The sequence below is a fragment of the Xyrauchen texanus genome, chromosome 40 (genome assembly GCF_025860055.1).
Source record: "Xyrauchen texanus isolate HMW12.3.18 chromosome 40, RBS_HiC_50CHRs, whole genome shotgun sequence".
NCBI classification, from domain to species: Eukaryota; Metazoa; Chordata; class Actinopteri; order Cypriniformes; family Catostomidae; genus Xyrauchen; species Xyrauchen texanus.
The window spans coordinates 34,463,497-34,478,042 of NC_068315.1; the positions used below are offsets into that span (position 1 = coordinate 34,463,497).

At 43.3% G+C, this 14,546-nt stretch overlaps 1 pseudogene; it reads left to right on the plus strand.

The window, feature by feature from the left end:
- The window catches only part of LOC127633351 (SH3 and cysteine-rich domain-containing protein 2-like), a 53,688-nt pseudogene that overhangs the window by 29,989 nt on the left and 9,153 nt on the right, over positions 1 to 14,546 (plus strand).

Consider the following 14,546-nt stretch of genomic DNA (forward strand, 5'->3'; position numbering starts at 1 on the left):
TTTGGACAATGGCCTGGTGTCAAGAAGGGCAGCAAAGAAGCCACTTCTCTCCAAGAAAAACATCAAGGACATACGGAAATTCTGCAGGAAGTACAAGGATTGGACAGCAGAAGACTGGTGCAAAGTTATTTTCTCTGATGAAGCCCCCTTCCGACTGTTTGGGACATCTGGAAAATCGATAGTCCGGAGAAGAAAAGGTGAACGCTACCACGAGTCCTGTGTCATGCCAACAGTGAAGCATCCTGAGACCATCCATGTGTGGGGTTGCTTTTCATCCAAGGGAGTGGGCTCTCTCACAGTTTGCCCAAAAACACTGCCATGAATAAAGAATGATATCAAAACATCCTGCAAGAGCAACTTCTCCCAAAGATCCAGGAGCAATTTGGTGATGATCCGTGCATTTTCCAGCATGGAGCACCATGTCACAAGGCAAGAGTGATAATGAAGTGGCTCGGAGATCATTACATTGACATTTTGGATTCATGGCCAAGCAACTCCCCAGATCTTAATCCCATAGAGAACATGTGGTCAATCCTCAAAAGGCAAGTGGACAAGCAGAAGCCCACAAATAAGGCAAGAATGGATCACCATCAGTCAGGATTTGGCCAAGAAGCTGATATCCAGCATGCCAGAGTGAATTGCAGAGGTAATGAAGAACAAGGGTCAACACTGTAAATATTGACTCTTTGCATATATTGAATGTTTTTGCCAATAAAAGCCTTTAAAACGTATGAAATGCTTATCATTGTTTTCCAGTATACAAAACAACTGCATTTCATTGGCTCTGAACGTGTACACTGCACAATGACAATAAAGTTGAATCTTAATCTTAAACATGTGAAAAAATGATCTACAAATACTGAAACAGCAAACTTTGCAAAACACAAAATTGATGTCACTGCCAATACTTTTGACAATGGCTGTACTATATATAACACTGTCAGCCAATGCTTAAACCATAAAAGAAGAAATAAACAAAACAAGCAAACTGATTACAATAACAACAAACACAATATACTCAATACATAGAACAACCGAGTCTGAGCCAACAGTATAGTCCAGTGTGATGTCAAATTTATCACACAGTGATACTGGAAATAGCAGGTTCCGCATCTGTCGCTCACCCGACGTTGTGTCGAATGAAGCGACACTAGCGGTCTTTCTCGAAGGCCTCAGTCACCTCTGAACTTGAGAAAAGGCCAATGAGAAATTGCCAGACAAAATTTGCATGTCCCTTCCCCGGACATACGAGTATAAAAGGAGGGAATCGTGCATCTGTCCATTCTGATTTTTTCTTCGGTGCCGAGCGGTTGTGCGATTAGCGAGCTTCTGTTCCACTCACCTCTGCAGAGCGTTTGCTGTTGGATCTACAGCACATATCAGTGGCTTTCTCCTTCTCTGCACACCAGTGCAGCTTTGCCCCTGGGCGCTTCGATTTCTCTCACTAAAATAATTTAATTTCTCTAAAAGAGCACACACAGTAGGTGTTGAACGTCCTTTTCAGGACGCGTCTTTTTGCCTCTGTTAATTCCTGGATACGGTCAATATCTCTCCACTGCTGATGGTCATAGACGCTACCTTGTGTGTCTGGGCTTTCGCTGCCCAAACCGTCGCACGTGGTTGGCCTGGACCATCTGACTCGGCTACGCGATTCAATTCGCCAGGCTCCCGCCTCGTTTCAGCGGTATTCGCTCCACTTCAATGCGTGGCAAAAATGCCAGCACCCTACGTGCAGAGATTACTACTCTGCTTCTCAAGGATGCGATAGAGCCTGTCCCTCCAGCTGAGATGAAGAAGGGTTTCTACAGCCCTTACTTCATCATACTCAAAAAAGGCGGTGGGTTGTGGCCAATCTTGAACTTGCGAGTCTCAACCGGGCTTTACACAAACTCCCGTTCAAAATGCTCACGCAGAAACAGATTCTAACATTTGTTCGGCATCAACAATGTTACGCAGCACTAGACCTGAAGGACGCGTACTTCCATGTCTCCAGTTTGCCTCGACATCGACCCTTCCTACGGTTCGCGTTTGACGTCCAGGCATATCAGTACAAGGTCCTCCCCTTCTGCCTGTCCCTGTCCCCACGCGTCTTCAGCAAGGTTGCAGAGGCAGCCCTTGCCCTGCTACGGGATGTGGGCATCCGCTTACTGAATTACCTCGACTAGCTCACTCTCAAAGTTACTATGCGCTCACAGGGACCAGGTGCTCAGGCACCTCAGCCATCTAGAGCTTCAGGTCAACTGGGAAAAGAGCTATCTTGCCGCGATTCAGAGAATCTCTTTTCTCGGCATGGAGTTAGACTCAGTCTCAATGACAGGGCACCTCACGAACGAGCGTGCGCAGTTGGTGCTAAAGTGCCTCGTTTTCTTCGAGCCCGGCACAGCCGTTCCTCTTAAACAGTTCCAGAGGCTCCTGGGGCATATAGCATCCTCAGCCACGGTCGCGCCACTCAGGTTGATGCATATGAGACCGCTTCAGCACTGCCTTCAGTGGCATGGTGCCACGGCACATACCGTGTGTTAATCACCCCTTCCTGCCATCAGACATTCAATCCTTGGACTGACCTCTGTTTTCTGCGGACAGGAGTCCCCCTACAGCAGGTGTCCATATGTGTCGTGGTCACCACAGATGCCTCTCAACTGGGTTGGGGCACTGTGTGCAATGGGCACGCAGCCGCTGGCTCCTGGAGAGGGTCCCCGCTGCGTTTGGCACATCAACTGCCTAGAGTTTCTGGCTGTATTCCTTGCCCTGCCCCGCTGATTCAGGGCAAGCATGTCTTCATCCATTCAGACAGCACCGCGACGGCAGTATAAATAAATCGCCAAGGCAGCGTGCACTCTCGTCATATGTCAAAATTCGCCCACCATCAACTGGGAAAAGAGCTATCTTGCCGCGATTCAGAGAATCTCTTTTCTCGGCATGAAGTTAGACTCAGTCTCAATGACAGGGCACCTCACGAACGAGCGTGCGCAGTTGGTGCTAAAGTGCCTCGTTTTCTTCGAGCCCGGCACAGCCATTCCTCTTAAACAGTTCCAGAGGCTCCTGGGGCATATAGCATCCTCAGCCATGGTCGCGCCACTCAGGTTGATGCATATGAGACCGCTTCAGCACTGCCTTCAGTGGCATGGTGCCATGGCACATCCCGTGTGTTAATCACCCCTTCCTGCCATCAGACATTCAATCCTTGGACTGACCTCTGTTTTCTGCGGACAGGAGTCCCCCTACAGCAGGTGTCCAGATGTGTCGTGGTCACCACAGATGCCTCTCAACTGGGTTGGGGTACTGTGTGCAATGGGCACGCAGCCGCTGGCTCCTGGAGAGGGTCCCCACTGCGTTTGGCACATCAACTGCCTAGAGTTTCTGGCTGTATTCCTTGCCCTGCCCCGCTGATTCAGGGAAAGCACGTCTTCATCCATTCAGACAGCACCGCGACGGCAGCATACATAAATCGCCAAGGCAGCGTGCACTCTCGTCATATGTCAAAATTCACCCACCATCTCCTCTTTTGGAGTCACCAGCAACTCAGATCGCTGCACGCCACCCATATCCCGGGCAACCTCAACTAGGCAGAGGACACGCTGTCGCAACAGGTCTCGCTCAGCGGAGAGAGGAGGCTCCACCCCCAGGCGATCCAGCTGATTTGGGACCGGTTCGGCATGGCACAGGTAGATCTCTTGTCTCCCAAGACAATTCCCACTGCCTGCTCTGGTACCCCCTAACAGAAGCCCCTCTGGTGACAGACGCACTGGCACACAGCTGGCCCCGGGGGTCTCCACAGAGTCTTTTCCCCCTGAAAGAATAGGAATGAAAAAGAACGCCTTCCCCGATGTGTTTTATAGAGTTAAGATAGCCCCAGTCATGTTCTATGACGAGAAACATAGAGAGTGAAAAAGCCGTGGCTGGCCGGCTTGCTCCCATGATAGTCATGTCACTTGTTCCCCTTCAGGGGTGCTGGGAACATAAGAACTGTATATTACACTTTTTTTGGGTGTTGGGGAGGGTTACGCGTGGCCAATACTGTTGCTTCTAGCACGCAATAGCTTGCTTGCACCTGTGTCAGCAGCTCACGTAACACGGTTTGGTGCATGCCGTTTTTAAATGGGACCCCTTGTGTCACTACAATAGACACAACATCTTGTTCCCTCCATCAGGGAACGGAGGTTACAACAGTAACCATGACATTCTTATAATGCTTAAATACTATAAAGTCTCTTGGCAAATTTTGGTTGTGAACATCTCAAAAGGATTCAATGACTTACTCATAGCACATAAGACACTCTTTTGTCGCCACCTAGTGTCATCCCTAGTAGTGGTCACTAAACTTATCAATTAATTAAACTGAACAAAATGTGAAACAGAAGCAAGCCACATCAAATACTTCTGGTGTGGCTTGTTTTTGCAGCTAATTCTGCACAGTTGTGCAGATAATTTTCTATTCTTGAATCATTAAAATAGCTTAAGTTGGTGCTTTTATCTTATTCATTAAATAACCCCGGAAAACATGTTCGTGGATCAGTGATTGTCTCACCTTTTTCGCCCCTCGTGAGTTTGCAACCTTGTGAGTTATAAACTTTAGGCAACGGTGACAGTTGGACCACTGATTTGTTTTTAAAATAATTCACACTGGGTTGTTAGCATGGTGATTTGGCCTTAATACCTTTGGATGTGAATTAATTTTCAATAACTCAATGATCGGAGTCAGCTTATACCGCGGTTACCACATGTAGGATTCAGAAAACAAAGAATCTAGTCATAAAATTGGCATCAGCAATAAAACGCAGAATGTCATGGTATAGGACATATTTGGACAAAAATGTACAATGTACAATGTTTCAATGTACAATTAATCAAATTAAAATTGTGATATGTCCTGATGTGATAATTAAACTTAAAAATCTCTGATTTAATTGAATAAATAAATAACCTGCATGTACGCTGAAAACACCTCATCATGATCATCACACAAGCTTTTGGGTGTGTAAGATGACAGAGACTGAGAGCACTCTGAAGTGCACAGCACATACAGACTATATATTTATTAAATTGAATAACAGCTTTACAGGGACTAATAAATCACACTGGAGAAAACTGCTTATCTGGAAAAATAAAACATCGATTTCAATGGACTCGTGTTTAGTTTAAATATTACACTTGTTTGCCTCATAAAATGTCCTGGAAACGTCCTGGAAATTTGTGCCTTGAAAAGAGTAGGAACCCTGAATGTGAATTGGGACACAGCACTTATCTGCTGTAGGTATTAAGAGGTATCTCTCTCTCTCTCTCTGTTTTAAGGGCAAGGGGGTCGGAGAGAGTTTAGAGAGTCAAACTATCACTGAAGAGGAGTGTGTTGCTGACGCTGAAGGTGAGTTTCACACAGACTAGCAAATATAGTGTATAACTTCACTGTAGCAGACTTACGATGGACTGCACAGGTCTCTGTGTTTCAAAACTGATCTCAGGTAACTCTCAGTCATCAGAAATCAAGTCAAGTCATTTTTATTTGTATAGCACTTTTCACTACACACATCGTTTCAAAGCAGCTTTTCAGAAAATCATGCATTAACAGAAAATGAAACTGTAATATCTATAATATCTATAAGTTATCATTGTGTAGTTTGATTAAATATGATTTTAAATTGTGAATAAAAATAAATAATTAAAGAAAGAATTAAAAAAATTATTTAGAACCCCAGTGAGCATGCAGAAGGCGACTGTGGCAATGAACATAAAACTCTATAAAATGTTGTTTAATGGAGAAAAATAACCACAGAGAAACCAGACTCACTGTGGGGCCAGTTCCCCTTTGGCTAATATAATGAATATAATGCCAATATTAGTTACTTATGTGCAGTGCAGGTCATGGTTTAAAATTATTAAACTAAGTAAGCGTTAAGGTCAGTGTTTACACAAAGTTTTTGTACAAACTGTAAGATTAATGACTAATGTCTCTGAAGTCCATCCTGTATTACCAGCAGTAGTTCACATGCAAGATGCGTTGTCCTATTCTGCATATCGCGGTGCCCTTTTGTGGTCCGTTCTGCATAACACGGCGGCTCATTTTAGCTTAACGTGGCCCATTCGGCACGTTTCGCGGCAGACACACCAGCTTTGGACTCATGAGCTAAGTCCAGCTTTGTACTTGGTTAACAAAATTTTCAAATTAATATGGATTTAACAGGTAGCCAATGTAACAACATTAGAAATTTGATTTTCAAAGGACAGATTGGTATCAAACATTAAGTTCTTCATGTAGAAGACAATGTAACAGTACATCCATCGAGTGTCAAATATAGTTTAACTGCTTATTTTTATAGGGTTTTTGTCCAATAGTTAGTACCTCTGTTTTGTCTGAGATGCTCGTTGGGTGATGGTTTATCTGTGGATCAAGGCTCAAACTGATGAGAGTGTTTTACTTCCACCATTATGTCTGAATATAAGTTTCTGGGTACTTTCATGTGCTTTAGAAAACACTCGGTTTAGTCTATGTTGTCAAAAGGTTTTGTGGGAAAGGCGACATCATAAATTCAAATTAGCTAGTTTGCCACACTTTCAGGTGGGTGAAAAGTTACCTGTCATAAATATTTTTATAGGCCTTGAAACTGTATTTTGCGTAATTTCATTAAAATGTTTGTCCCTATAGAAATTGAATTATTTCATATATTTAATTACTTTATTTATAATTTTGTCTTGTATATTTGCAGCAAAAAAGTACTCATGTTTACACCACAGCTGAACATGTTTCAGATCTGAATTTTTGGATGAAAGCATGAACAGCAAATATCAGATTGTTTATTTCTTGTTATTTCAGTGTGAAAAGTCAGGTTGAAATTTATGCAATTTTTACACTAATCTAACTTTACTTTTGTCAGAACTGCATGATTGAATGACCTTTAGTTTACATTTCTGAATTGCACACTGAAGTTGTGAATTTGTTTTTATCAGTATATACTGTAGGGAATAATACAGTATATACTATAAGGAATGGAAAGTGATTATAGAAGTTAAATTGTTAAAGCATAGATTTAAGACTGTAAGTACAATTTTTTTTAAATTTAATTTAACAAAATATGAAAATTTATTATGAACATATTATGAACGTTTTGCAAAGAAACATTAATTGTACATTTGTAAATTAGATGTACTGTATATATGTGCAAAAATGAGAGACTACATGTGCAATGTTGTTGGCATGCAGAGGTAATATGAATTCAGCCACTGCTGGTGGAAGAGGAGGAAAATGTGTCACATGACATTAGCTAGAAAGAACCTGCTGTCAGCAGTGGATCTGGCACATTTGGAATAAGTGGCTATAGGTGCTGCACAGTGAGCATGTGCATAATTGTTTATGATGGATATAAAAATAATAATGTACACCTCTGTTTTAATGGTAAACTATTTATACTATCATGTTAATATTTGTTGTAAATAATAATAATGAAAAATCATTGTGTCCAAACAGGATAATTTTCATTGTATTGCTGTAATGAGAATCTAATGAGAAAAATAGACATTGAGAATTACGGAGAGAAAAAAAAAAGAAGAGAAAACACAAAAGCAAAACCTACAAAAATTCATAAGTATATTATTATTATTTGCATTAGTAATATATTTTTAAGTTATATAAAAATATTTTTGGTATAATATTTTTGGTAAAAAAATGTAACAATGAAAAAAAATTATGGTCATAAAATAAGTATATATTTATGTATATATATTTTTTTCTAATTAAAAAAATTACAAGAGTCTCTCCATCTCTCTATAGCTGTCTCTATTGCTGACAGTGAAAGATCAGAGGATAGAGTCAGTTTAAAGGTGAGTGAATACAGTACTTCTTTATTATTTATTATATAAATACTCCAAATTACTCTATATAATTTTAGCAAATGTCATTTGTGTCCCTCAGTAATGTTGTTGTCACTATTTTCTGTCTGTCTTTTATCATTTCCTCCACCTTTTATAAATTGCTCTCTCTCCAAAACAACTTTCCAGTTTTTCTATTTTTTTTTTTTTTTTGTTCTGTGAATGAAGGATATGTTTTGTTATGTGCATAATAATTCATGTGAATTTCATTTAGCACATCTCTTAATAGACAGTGTCACCTTGTGAACCTCATGTATATTTATCATCAAATATTCAATTAACAAGCTGCCCTGAAAATGTCCTAAAATGCTTGAAAATAAGACTCATGGGAAGGAGACTGAATTGTCAAGTCAAGTCAATTTTATTTGTATAGCGCCTTTCACAACACACATCGTTTTCAGCTTTACAGAAAATCAGCATTAACAGACGATAAAAATAATGTCAATAATGTAGATGAATCATCATTGTGTAATTAGATAAAATACGATTGTTTATCGTGTTTAAAAATAAGTAATTAAATAATAATTCTATTAATAACCCCAGTGAGCAGCTGAAAGCGACTGTGTTGATTAGATGTTGATTAATGGAGAAAAATAACCTTGGGAAAAACCAGACTCACTGTGGGGGCCAGTTCCCCTCTGGCTAACATCATGAATATAATGTAAATATTACTTATGTATAGTTAAATTCATGGTTTCAAATTATTAAACTAAGTAAGTGTTAAGGGTCAGTGTTTATACATCGATTTTGTTTGAACTGTAAGATTAATGACCAATGTCTAACAGTGGAGTCCAACACAAAGCATGAATGGTGCTGGATCCAGTCGGTTCTGGTGACCTCAGGATATGAGTCCCGAGGTTGAGACAGGGAAACAAATAAAATAATATAAGCATAGATGCCATTCAATTTATTGCAGAGATATAAATCATGATCAATGTTTCTGGTTTCTGGTTCCGGCAGACTAAACTAAAGCAGCCTAATTGTTAGTTGAAGGATAAATTAGTCTAAATAGATGAGTCTTTAGTCTAGAATTAAACTGAGTGAGTGTGTCTGAGTCCCGAACAGTGTTAAACTATTCCATAGTTTAGGAGCCAAATATTAAAAGGATCTTCCTCCTTTTGTGGATTTTGATGTTCTAGGAACTATTAACAGGTCAGAATTTTGCTATCGTAATGAAAGTGATGAAATATAGCATGGTAGAAGGTCACTTAAGTACTGTGGAGCTAGACCATTCAAAGCTTTGTACGTAGTTAACAGAATTTTAAAACTAATAAGGAATTTAACAGGTAGCCAAAGTAACGATGATAAAATGGGGCTAATATGATCATATTTCTTGGTTCCCTTTAGCACTCTGACTGCTGCATTTTGAACCAATTGAAGTTTATTTATTGATTTTGCTGGACATCCTCCCAGTAATGCATTATAATAATCTAGTCTTGAGGTCATGAACGCATTAATTAGTTTCTCGGCATGAGCAGCAGAGAGCATGTGCCGTAATTTAGCAATATTTCTTAGGTGGAAGAATGCTGTTATACAAACATTGGTAATTTGATTTTCAAAGGACAGATTGGTTTCAGATATAACACCTAAGTTCTTCGCTGTTGAAGATGATGTAACAGTACATCCATCGAAAGTCAAGTTTTATGGTCCAAAAATTAGTACCTCTGTTTTGTCAGAATTGAGTAGAAGGACATTTCTGGCCATCCAATCTTAAATTTCATTGATACACGCTGCTAATTTAGAGAATTGTAAAATCTCATCAGGTTTTGAAGAAATATAAAGTTGTGTATCATCGGCATAGCAGTGGAAACTTATTCCACGATTCCTGATAATATCTCCCAGGGGAAGCATATACATGGAGAAAAGCAGAGGCCCTAAAACTGATCCCTGTGGCACTCCATATTTGACTTTTGTTTGGTTTGACAATTCCTCATTTACATAGACAAAGTGGTAGCGGTCTGCTAAATATGACCTAAACCATGCTAATGCAATTCCACAAATGCCAACATAATTCTCTAGCCTATTCAAGAGAATGCCGTGATCTATCGTGTTGAATGCAGCACTAAGATCTAAAAGCACTAGAAGAGAAATGCAGCTGCGATCAGTTGATAAGAGCAAGTCATTTGTAACTCTGATAAGTGCTCTGAATAGTGTGTATCTTTACTATTTTCATCTTGTTTGTTTGTGTATACAGGTCCCTAAATGCATTGAAGTGCACTCCATACACACGTACATTATGTTGTACAAGTTCCTTCCTCAAGAGAAGCACGACCTGGATCACTGCAGAGTGATCGACTGAGTGTTTATTCAGTGGCCCCAAAAACTAACTAAAAATGTATGAATGTCTTTGCATTAAATAACTTATCAAACCAAGTGTCATTTATTTTAAAGAAATACAGCACAAACACACAAACACTCTTTTCAACAAAAGCAGTTTTACAAAATTAAGTTTGATTATTAAACTATAAAACAACATGATGACAAAATGTTTATGTGGTGAACTCAGTGGCTTGTGGTGAACATTTGAAATGAAGTAGCAGTGTGTCATCTCTGGGTTCAGGTTTATTTTTTTCAGTCCAAAGTAAATACATATTTCAATTCCATTTGATGTTAACACAGTTTCCACGTCAAAGGCATTTGGAATACCTTCACATTTAACAAGCAGTGTAATATTTAGCAATATTATACTTTTGTATGTTTGTACAACCAGACCATTCAACATTTTTGAAAAATATTATTAAACCAAGTTAATATTTTGGATTAGATCTTTAATTGATTTATACTAACTGTTGTTCAGTTATTATTATTTTAAGTCACCTTGCTTCATTTACTGCTCAGTTCAATTTGATCTTAACATGATGTTTGATTCAATAGTGATGTTGTCTGAGTATGGTAATTAGTCTGTAATTAGTTTGCTCTATTAATGTCAATCTGCGGACCAGTTACAAACGTCTAGTTAACTGTTGTAACCTCCTTTCCCTGATGGAGGTAACGAGACGTTGTGTCGAATGAAGCATCACTAGAGGTCTTTCTTGAAGGCCTTGGTTACCTCTGAGCTTGAGAAAAGGCCAATGAGAAATTGGCAGACAGAATTTGCATGTCCCTCCCCCGGACATACGGATATAAAAGGAGGGAATCGTGAATCTGTCCATTCAGGTTTTGCACTGAGTAGCTGAGAATAATGTTCGGCCATTACAGTGTCTCAGCATCGTGGCCGGGGGGACACAACGTCTCATTCCCTCCATCAGGGAATGGTGGTTACGTTGAATGGAATGGTGGTTACTTGACGTTATGTCGAATGAAGCAACACTAGGGGTCCCTATTCAATCATGCCATGCGCTGCACCGTGTACGTAAGCTGCTGATGCGTGTGCGGGAAGGAAGTTGCATGCCAAAGCAGCAGGCTGCATCAGACTGCACTTAACCTTCCCCAACGCCCCATAAAAACGTCAAACTATTTTAGGTTCCCGGCTTAAAAGGGAAAGGCGTTCTTTTCCAACTCCTATACTTTCAGGGAGAAAAGAACCCACGGAGACCACAAACTGCCCAGGCTGGGGGGAGGATAAATGTGGCAAATACATCACATGGGTTTTCAGGCCACATGTGGAAGTGGCACGGTTATAGATCCTACCTAGCGAGGGAGGAGTTGCTACAAATACAGCGACCCGGGGGCAGAGGGGACTGCCCAAGGGAGACGCGGGTCCGCCGGCAGGGGGACTGTACCGTGGAAAATGCACACAGGGGGATTAATCCGTGAAGGCCAACCTTGTGGAGCACCTATTCCAGTACAGAGTAGTTAGTACCCGTAGTGGTCTGGTCGGGAATTTCTCAGCTGAATTCGCGGACCAGAGTGCTAGGGAGGAAAGACATCCAGGGAGTGCGAGTTTAAGGGACCCTCCTGACAGAAAGAGTGCACATGATCGCCTCAGTGGAGGGGAAGGGGGCTATGTGCAAGCGGAGCACCCGGTCAGTCGTTCTGTATTCCCAAGTTCTACTTGAAAGAATACGGGACGACCTGAGAGAATACGGGATGAAACTGACTCAACCCTGATGTTGTAGAATCTCGTAAAGGTATTGGGTGTTGCCCAGCCCACCGCTCTGTAGATGTCTGCTAGGGAGGAGCCGTTGGCCAGTGGCCCTGAGGATACCACACTTCTCGTCAAGTGTGCTTGAACCAGCGGGCATGGCTTGGGTCTGACCCAGTGGGCTAGCCTTTTTTTCGCTGTCCACCAAAACAGACAAAGAGCTGCTCTGAACATCTAAAGCTCTGCGTGCGGTCCATATAGGTATGCAAAGCACGCACCAGACACAGCAAGAAAAGGCTGGGTTTGCCTCCTCCTGGGGCAGCACTTGCAGGTTCACTACCTGGTCCCTGAAGGGGGTCATAGGAACCTTGGGCATGTAGCCCGGTTGAGGTCTTAGGACGACATAGGCGTCTGCCAGACCAAACTCCAGGCAAGTGTCGCTGACAGAGAACGCTTGCAGGTCCCCAACCTTCTTGATGGAAGTGAGCACAATCGGGAGGGAGAGGGCTCTGAGCTCAACTAATTCTAGCGGCTCGAGTGGGGTCTCTGGAGGACTACAGAATATGTCATGAGTGGAAAAGGCATGGCCTGGGAGGGTTCAGCCTCCAACTACATAAACCTACATAAATATACCAACTACATAAACCTTCAAGGTGGAGAGGGACAGCCCCTCCACATCCAGGGGCCAGACGTGGAGGTTCTGTCGCGAGGAGCATGAGATCCGAGAACCAAGTCCTGGTGGGCCAAAAGGGGGCCACTAGAGTGACATGTTCCTTGTCCTCCCTGACCTTGCACAGCACCTGTGCAAAGTAGGCTCACTGAGTCTAACTCCATGCAGAGAAAAGAGATGCTCTGAACCGGGGCGAGTTTGCTCTTTTCCCAGTTGACCTGAAGCCCTAGACAGCTGAAGTGCCTGAGCATCTGGTCCCAGTGGGCACACAGTAACTCTAGAGTGGGCTAGGATGAGCCAGTTGTCGAGGTAATTGTGTATGCGGATGCCCACTTCCCTTAGCGGGGCAAGGGCTGCCTCTGTGACCTTCGTGAAGACACAAGGAGACAGGCCGAAGGGGAAGACCTTGTACTGATATGCCTGGCTGTCGAACGCGGACCGTAGGAAGGGTTGATGTCGAGGCAAGATAGAGACGTGGAAGTACACATCCTTCAGGTCTATCGCTGCGAACCAATCCTTATGCCGGAACCATGTTAGAATGTGTTTCTGTGTGAGCATCTTGAACGGGAGTTTGTGCAAGGCCCGGTTGAAAACTCATCCAGGATCGGTCGTAAGCCGGCACCTTTTTTGGGTATGATGAAGTAAGGGCTGTAGAAACCCTTCTTCATCTTGGCTGGAGGGACCGGCAGAGGGCAGGTTAGTGACTGAGGAGGAGGTCCTGTGTTGGTGTCCTCTGGCCGGCCAGGGGACAGCAGTCGTGGGACCGTAGGCGAGGGGTCCGCGTCCGGGGTGCCGGGACTGCTGACGTTTGGCGCCGGGATGCTCTCCGATGCAGCGGTGAATTCATCATCCAGCTCGGCGGGTCCAAGGGAGAAGTCGGACTGGCCGGGAGGCAAGCCGCTTTCACCTCGAGCCGGGACAGAAGTCAACGGCAGGTGGTTCGTGGGGATTTACCCTGCGAAACAAAGCCCGCTGCCATCCCCAAATCGCCTCCATTGGGTCATCCTCAATCCTGTGGGAAGAAGGAGCGACACGGGGTGGCTGGAGTGGCATTCCTTTTTAGGAAGGAAAGTTGTGACTGCAACGTTGCCATGGTTAAGTTCTCGCAGTGAGAACAAGAACCATCTACAAACTGTGTGATCCCAGGCACACTAGGCAGCATCTATGACCGGCAGTTGTGGAGAGATATCGACCGCATCCAGGAATTACACAGAGGTGGAGGCCATGGCTCGCCCCTCTCCCCCGCAAGGGTACGTTAAGCAGGGTACTCCAGTGAGGATGGTGACGTGGAACCGTGGAGGTCCACCAAGTCGACACAGTGGCTACGCTGATGGAACTTCAACATCCCTCCTTTAGGCCAAGTTGGCGAGACATCCGGAGGGAACACTGCTATTGTTGTGGTGAGTTGGAACACGTGGTACAGAACTCATTGTCGGGAAACTAGACGAGAGCGGCTGGGAGGAGGGAAAGCTTCTCACCTCAACTACTACCTGGGGGGGGTAGTATGGTAAATGTGCGATGGCGGATCAGGATTACAGCCTCTACATTTCTTGCACTTTGGATGGATACCTCTGCAAAACCCATGAGGACACCAGCTCTACCATCTCTCTTGTCCACCCAGGTGTCCTACCAGGCACTGCAGGCCCACAGACTGCTGGCTGGGAAAGTGACTGGTGCAAGTGCCATGCTCTGAGGGAAAAATACAGTTCAAGTGGGGATAGGCATCAAAAATGTCAAGAACATTGTTTGGCTGGCTGACATTGACGACGAGTGCATAATGGGGCTGGAACTCTTGCCAGTTACTGTGCTCCAGTTACGCATGGAGGTTGCACGACTTGGGAGGGTCAGTTGGCTGAGCAACAGAGTCCTTGGTTGCACCGGAGCATGTCCACAGTGGCACACCAGCCCGAGCTAGCCTTTTCTCCCGCACCACCGGTTGCCACTGAATCTTCGTCAATGGAAACCAGCCAGGCTGTGCAGGAGTTATGGCAA